Source organism: Acinonyx jubatus, chromosome X (genome assembly GCF_027475565.1).
Source record: "Acinonyx jubatus isolate Ajub_Pintada_27869175 chromosome X, VMU_Ajub_asm_v1.0, whole genome shotgun sequence".
NCBI classification, from domain to species: domain Eukaryota; kingdom Metazoa; phylum Chordata; class Mammalia; order Carnivora; family Felidae; genus Acinonyx; species Acinonyx jubatus.
Window position 1 is genome coordinate 83935982 of NC_069389.1, and position 7695 is coordinate 83943676.

At 40.7% G+C, this 7695-nt stretch overlaps 1 pseudogene; it reads right to left on the minus strand.

Moving 5' to 3' along the window:
- Positions 1 to 4426, minus strand: part of LOC106985469 (mesoderm-specific transcript homolog protein-like) — a 63995-nt pseudogene extending 59569 nt beyond the window's left edge.
- Between the last annotated feature and the right edge of the window lie 3269 nt (positions 4427 to 7695).

The following is a 7695-nucleotide window of genomic DNA, read 5'->3' on the forward strand; positions in this document are numbered from 1 at the left end:
GGCCTCCATACAAACTTTTAAGATTATGGCAGGCAGGTGTGGAGATCTACTCCTCTGTGGCCACCCAAGACAAGCCCTGTATGTAAGTTCTCTTGCTTATTGAAATTGCCATCCACCAATCTGGAGTGGTCTGCCTCTTTCTTTGGGTCTTTCTTTGCCCTCCATGTACAGTGCCAATTTCAAATTTCACTCAGAGAACTGCTGAGGTTGCAAACCAAGTTTTAGTGTGCGTAGGTATGTGAGTGAAATGTTTATTATGTTTGTGTGAGCCAATTAGTGAGCTTTTCTTATGACTGAATGTTGAGCATTTGTATATATGTGAGCATAAATGTGACAGTGTATGTGTGAACCTATTCACAGGGGAGAGTGTTCCATGGTATATAAATTTGTTTAATTGAGTATTTGTGTGTGCTCATTTGTATGAGTGTATTTGTGAGTGTAAATACACACATTAGCATGTTTGTATGTAGTGAATAGGTAAGTGGATTTGGGGTATGATGTTACGAACATATGACTATACTTGTGTAAAGGCATGTATATGTGTCAGTGAATATAAGTGTATTTATGTGTTTGAATTTGTGAGCTTCCTATTGAGCGTGACTAGATCCATGTGCAAGTGACTATATGAGAATGTTTCTCCTTATGTCAATGATAATTTGCCTGTGTAAGTGAATGTGTGAGTGTGTGTACAGAATTCTTCTGAGTATGTTTGGTGTGTGAGTCAATGTGTGATAATGCTCATTTGAAGGAGTGAGGTATGAGTATATCTGTGAATGAATGTGTGAGTGTGTGTATATATACAAGCAAGAATATATAAGAGATTAAATATACAAACTTGAACATATGAGAGTGGGTTAGTGTCATGATACTTGAGTGCTGAGGTATGTGTTTGTGTGCGTTCAAGTGTAGGCCTGAATTTGTGACCACAAGCTCAGATGTTAGCATATGTATGTGAGCAAGCGAATGTGTATCAGACTCATTGCTGTAAAGTAGTTAATGTGAGTGTATTTGTATGAGTGAAATGTTAGCATCTGAACATAAGCACATGTGAGTGCATTTTCTTATGTGAGTGAAGGTTTGTGCTTTGTGGTGGATATGAGTATGTTTGTGTATGAGTGTCTCTATAAGCATATTCCTGGTTATGAGAGTATTAATGTGTATATGTAAGGGTCTGTGCCACTGGGAGCATCTGAGTTTATATTTTTGTGTCCCTGTGTGTGTGAATTTGTGGGTATGCTCATGTGACTGGGTAAATGTTTGAGCATGTTTGCATAGAGTACATTTATTAGTGTGTGAGAGAAGGTATCTGATACATCTGCATTTTTATTTGTGAACATGTTCATGTGAGTGAGTGAAGGTGGGAGTATATTTGTGTGAATGAATGAATATGTGAGCATGTGGGTATGAATGTATATGAGTGTACCTACATGTGTGAGGAATTTGCCAGTATGCTCCTTTGAGTAAATTATAAAACACGATAATGAGTGAGTGTGTGAGCATATACATATATATGAGCATGTACATTTGTAAGAGTTAATGTGTGACCCTTTTCATGTTTTATAGTGTGTTATATAACATATTTGAGTGTTGAAGCAAATGTTTGGGTATGTGCAAGTGTAAGGAATTTGTGAGCATGTTCATAAGTATTAGTATATTTGTGTTAATGAGTGACTATCACATTTGTTTTTGTGACCCTGTTAACATATGAGTGCATTGCACATTTAATGTGAGTGTGTAAGTGAATCTGAGTGTGAGTGAATGTTTGAGTTTATGGTAAGTGTGATGTGCTGGTATAACTGAATATGTACTTCTACTTCTGTTTGTGAGTGTGTTAATGTGCCTGAGTAAGTGAATGGGTGAGGGTGAGCACATAGGGTATATGTGACTATGTATTAGCTTATGAGAATGCAGAGGTTGAGTCAGTGAATGTGTGAGCATGGCCCTGTTTTTGAGCTTGGTAATGTGTGTGAGGGAATGTGTTTGTGTTAGATATATAAGTGTGTCTTCTATAACAATGAATTTGTGAATATGCATGATGGTGGTAGTTTATGTATGTGTGCCTACATGTGTGCAAAAATTGAGCATGTCTGTGTTAATGAATGTGTGAACATGTTTATGCACGAGGATGAATTTTAGTGAAATTGTGGACATGCTCATGGGTGAGAACAGGTGTGTGCATGAGTGAACATGAGAATGTTGGCACATGAAAATATGTAAATATGATTGTATGACTAGACTAGACGTGATTTGTGTAAATGTTCACATGTAAGAGTGTCTCTATAAGCAAATGATTCTGTAAATGTGTTTGTATGATTGAATGTGCTATCATGTGTGTGTGTGATCATGCTAAGGATGCCCAAGTGTGTGACTGAATGTATGGGTATGTCCCTGTTTGTGAGTGTTTATATGCATGTGTGAGAGAAAATGCGATTGTGTGAATGTGAGCATATATGAGCATGTCCTTTGTGAGAATGAATTTGTGGGCATGTCCATGTGAGCAAATGAAGATGTGTGCACATGGATGTGAGTGTGTCTATGTGTTAGTAAACTTGTAAGCATGTTGTAAGTGAATGTGAGTTCATCTCTAAGCTTGTTAATATGTAGGTGTATTTATGTGAGTGATTGTGTGAGTATCTGTTAAGTATGAGCATGTTCATGTGAAAGTGAACACATGAGCATGCTCCTTCTGTAATCATGTTATTTTGTGTAAGTTAAAGCATGAATATGGGGACACCTGGGTGGCTCAGTCAGTTAAGCATCCAACTTCTGCTCAGGTCATGATCTCACCATTGGTGAGTTTGAGCCCCATGTCGGGCTCTGTGCTGACAGCTCACAGCCTGAAACATGCTTCAGATTCTGTCTCCCTCTCTCTCTGCGCCTTCCCCACTCATGCTCTGTCTCTCTCTCTCTCTCTCTAAAATAAACTTTAAAATAAATTAAAGTGTGAATATGTACATCTAAGTATAAATAAGTCTGATATGTGAGTGATTTTGTGATCATGTTTATGGGAGTGAATTCTGAGAATGCTTGTGTGAGAGAGTGCATAAAATTATATGTGTGTATGACTGTGTGAGTTAATATGTCACTATTCTTGAGTAAACTGTTAGCATGTTATTGTTAGTAACTGAACATGAGCATGTGCATATGTATTACCTACGTGTGCTTGAGTAAATTTATGTTTGTGTGTTTGAGCACAGGTATACGAATGAACAGCAGCCAGGTTTTTATAATTAGTATATTGATATGCATCTATGACTGGGTATGTGAAGATGTACAAGTGATTAAAAGTGAGTGTCTATGTATGTGAATGAATTTTTAAGCATGTTTATGTTTTTAAAGAAATATGTGTCTGTGAACATAAATTAAAGAGTGCACATAAATTCAAGAATGCATCAGTATTGACACATATGAATAAATAAGTAACTGAGTATATAAGCTTATTTGGGTGATTGAACATGTAAGCACTTCACGTGTGTAACCATGTTGATTTGAGTATATTTGTTTGAGTGAGTGAATGAGTGAGCATGTGCATGTGAATGGATAAGTACACCCACCAGTGTGAGTAACTTCTAGGCATGATCATGTCAGTGAATAAATGTGTGGGTGCATGTATGCAAGCATGCCTAGTGCTGTGATGAGAAAAAAAAGCTATTCTGAGTCGCTACCTATGCATTTTATAGTATAGCAACCCTACTCACACCCTGAGTTGACATCAAGATAAGGACCAGAGTTTAGGACTCCCATCACAAGTTCCCACTTTGCTTTTCCCAAGGCACATTTTATTTTTCAAGTTTATTTATTTTGAGAGAGAGAATGAGCGGTGCAGGGGCAGAGGGAGAGAGAGAGGGAGAGAGAGAGGGAAAGAGAGACTCTCAAGCAGGCTCTGTGCTGGGGCTTGATCTCATGAACCATGAAATCATGACCTGAGCCGAAATGAAGAGTCAGATGCTTAATCAACTGAGCCACCTCAGCACACCTCTAAATGGTTATTTTACAAGGTGCCTTTTGCGGGGGGATGGTGCCTGGTGGCTCAGTTGGTTAAAGTGTCCAACTCTTGACTTCGGCTCAGGTCATGATCTCATGGTTGGTGAGTTTGAGCCCCATGTCAGGCTCTGTGCTGACAGTATGGAGCCTGCTTGGGATTCTCTGTCTCCTCATTCTCTCCCCCTCCCCCATTTGTTCTCTCTCTCTCTCTCTCTCTCTCTCTCTCTCTCTCTCTCTCTCTTTCTCAAAAAAAAATAAACTTTAAAAATAAAATAAAATAAAATAACCACTTAGAGTTGAGCTCGTGAAAAGTTAGTGACCTCCACCCCAACCACCTTATAAGATGCTTGCTACCCTCTGTACCTTCTGCTTGATCTTGACCTGGGATGGAGCACCACCCTTCCCCTGGTTTGCTGTGCTCCCCAACCCGATCCTGCCTCATTTCCGGGATCTGTAAGTAATAAATCTTGTGACCTGACTTCCTTCATGCAAATGTACTGAAACTGTCCCTTCAATCAAAATAACCTTTGGGTTTTCATTTTCCTGAAATTGGGAGCTCAGATGCTGAGGGAGGTACCTGACAACCCCATGTGGGTGGCTTGTGCCTCCCTGCTTGGCAGCTCATGATCTGCATATTCTTAATTTAATACACCAGCTCCAGACCCCCCAACACAAGGACATAATAGGAATCTCAGTCCATAAGGTAGCTGGCTCTGTTCCAGTAAAGGCTTCAGTTTCAATAGGGTCTCAGGACACTTCTAGTAGTTGTCACTCTAGTGACAAACATCTTTGGGCTGAGTCTGAGAGTCACCAAAAGTCCACAGGTAAGGCATTTCCCTGTCCATTTGGTCCAGAGGTTCCCAGAAGTGAATTTTAGAGTGAACAACCTTCTGTTCTCAGAGCACTAGCGGGAAAGCTGAAGTGATAGCCTTCTTTAATTTATCTAATATCTACTGTTGATCAAGTCCCCACTGAAAAGTGGAAGAATTATGGATGAATCAAAAGATGGGGGCCAGCAAATTTTTGAGCTTAGGAATGTGTTGATACCAGAATCCAAACATTCTTACCAAACAACCCAGGGCAAACTTCCAAAGGAAACATTATATATTGGAGTCCAGAGCCTTCTCTGGGGTCATTCTCCTGCCATCTGCACTAATTGTGTGGGGTCTTTTAGTGGAGACATTTTTCCATTCCATATTAGGGCAATCAATTGTTCAATTTCAGCCCCTGCTAGGTGGAGCTCACTTCCCATCAGATAAATTCTACACAGCCAGACAGCCCTTTTGTCATTTGCTTCTTGAGCCAAGTCTCTCTTAAGGAGAGACTGGGTCTTGGGATAAATGAGAGGATGTACTCCTTCTTCCAAGTTAGAAGTGACCTCACCTTTTTGGCCCTCCCCTTCTGTCTTTTCTGTTTTTATGACTTCTGTGTTACCGGCAAAGCAGTAGGTAAAATAATTCTCATCACTATCCTGATGCTATTGCACCATCTATTCTTCTAGAGGGTACCAGTCCTCTTGCTCAGCGTTCTCCCATCTGTCTCAACTTCCCAGGGAATTAAAACTCCAACCTCCTCTCCAGGTGGTGGTCTGGTGAAAAGCAACTGTGAGCAGTGTGGTTTGGAATGCTTGTTTAGTAGGGCAGCCACCTCTTTTGGGGCCCTGGGAGAGGCAGGAATATAAACTTCTTGCTTTCAGTCACTTTAAGTGGTGCTTTAGCTGGCTAGGCCCAGGGATTAGGTCTCCATATCCTTTAGTGATTAGAATGATACTATCTGCAATTGGTCTAAAGAGACCAGCCTCAGCCTAATATCTCTCACTTACTGATTCCTTTGCCTGCCACAGTGGTCCCCAGGGACAAGGATGTCCCCATCCCCTCATCTCAGTGTCCCAAATCACCAGCACAGCTGCAGGGAGCTCCTCCTGCTGAAGCCTGTTATGGGGTCAGAGGTAGCCCACTCTCTGTCCAGAGGCATCCACTCCTCTCGTTTTCCTCTTCAGGCCCAAAGGCCTTACAATGTCCACTGCCTGCCTAATGAGGGGCCCAGGTGGACAGGTCCTTAGGGAACTCAGTGTCTCCAACCCCAAAAGTCAATTGCAATGAGAGAGGTTGACTCAAATGCTGGTGCTACTGCTTGGTCAGGCTAAACACACATACACACTCACTCACAGAGAGACCACAGAAAAATATAGAATAATACAGCAAAGCTGACATGGAAACATTCCAAATTTTGAGTCTCAACCACTTAAGGATGCCCAGGATCATTTTTCCAACTCATTGTCCTACTGACTGCGTGGATCCTATGTTGGCTTCCCAATTATCACCAAAATCCTCCCCTACGCTTACCACCACTAGTAGCAAGTGCTAGGGATCTGGAGGCTGATCACAGAAAAAGATATGCCCAAAAGTTGGCAGTAGCACACAATGACCTTTATTTGGAGGAAGCTTTCACAGGTGTGCATGCAGGGGATGTCTCTTATAACAGGAGACCTTCCAGAGGCTACCATGTGGGAGCCACCTCTAAGAAGGAGAGGAAGGAAAGGTAACTCTCAGGGAAAAACATGATCATTGTAGGGACTTATGTGTCTAGACAATGCCACTCAGCAATACAATGAGGATTCTCAGGGTCAAAGACTGCTGAAGGGAAGCAGCAGCTTGCCGTCTTGTATAGCTACAGGGTGTATCTTATCTATGGTTAGCGGATGTTGGGTGCAGTTGTGCATGCTATGCAAAGCAGGAAAGCTCTAGGCTCTAAATAGCTAAAATAATCTGCTTATATGGGATATATTTAAAGCAATTTAATGTGTAAACATTTGAGTTTGGTGCTAGCCAGCTTTTGAGTTAATGGGTTCTAACCTACTATGAAAAAAATAGTCAACATAGGACCAATAAACTGAGGCCACCTTTGTGTCCTTTATATAACAATGTCCACACTGGAAGGTGAACGTGTGAGCCTGTTCAAATATGAGTGTATTAATAGTATATTTATGTGATTAGGTAAATGTGCACATTCATGAGCATGAGTGAACAGGTTACCATGTGCATGGATACTAGCACATTTGTGTGTGTGTGAGTGAATTTGTAAGTATGTTTACTTGTGTGATATTTTTAAAGTATTAGCATATTTGAATCCATGAGTTTTGATCCATGTATGTGAATGTGTCTTTATGTGAGTGACTGTGTAAGCATCCCGGTGAGTGTGAGAACGTTTATCAGTAAATGAGTGGGCACATTCCTATTTGTGAGTGTGTTAATGTGCATGTGTAAGTGAATGTGTGTACACAAGCATCTGTGAACGTGACTGAATGAATTGGTAAATACGTTCCATTAAGTGAATGTGTGAGCAAGTTTTGGTGAGTGAGTGTGTGAGCATGTCTGTGCAAGTGAATAATGATTGTGCATGTATATAAGCACATATGTGTGGCAGTAAATGTGGAAGCCTGTTCAAGTATGAGTTTGTGTGTTTGAGTCGGACTGTTCACATGTATAAGTGATTATGTAAGTATGTGCATAAATGTTAGCATATTCATGTGTAAGTGTGTCCATGTGGACATGTTAAAGTTGAGTATATTTTGTGAGCTAATGTGCAAGCACAGGCTTATGAGTATGTTAGCTTATCTACATGGGTGAGTAAATGTGTGAGCTTTGTGGTATGTGCATACTCATTTGTGAGAATATGAGTATGGTACCATTGTGTGTGTTAACACATGTA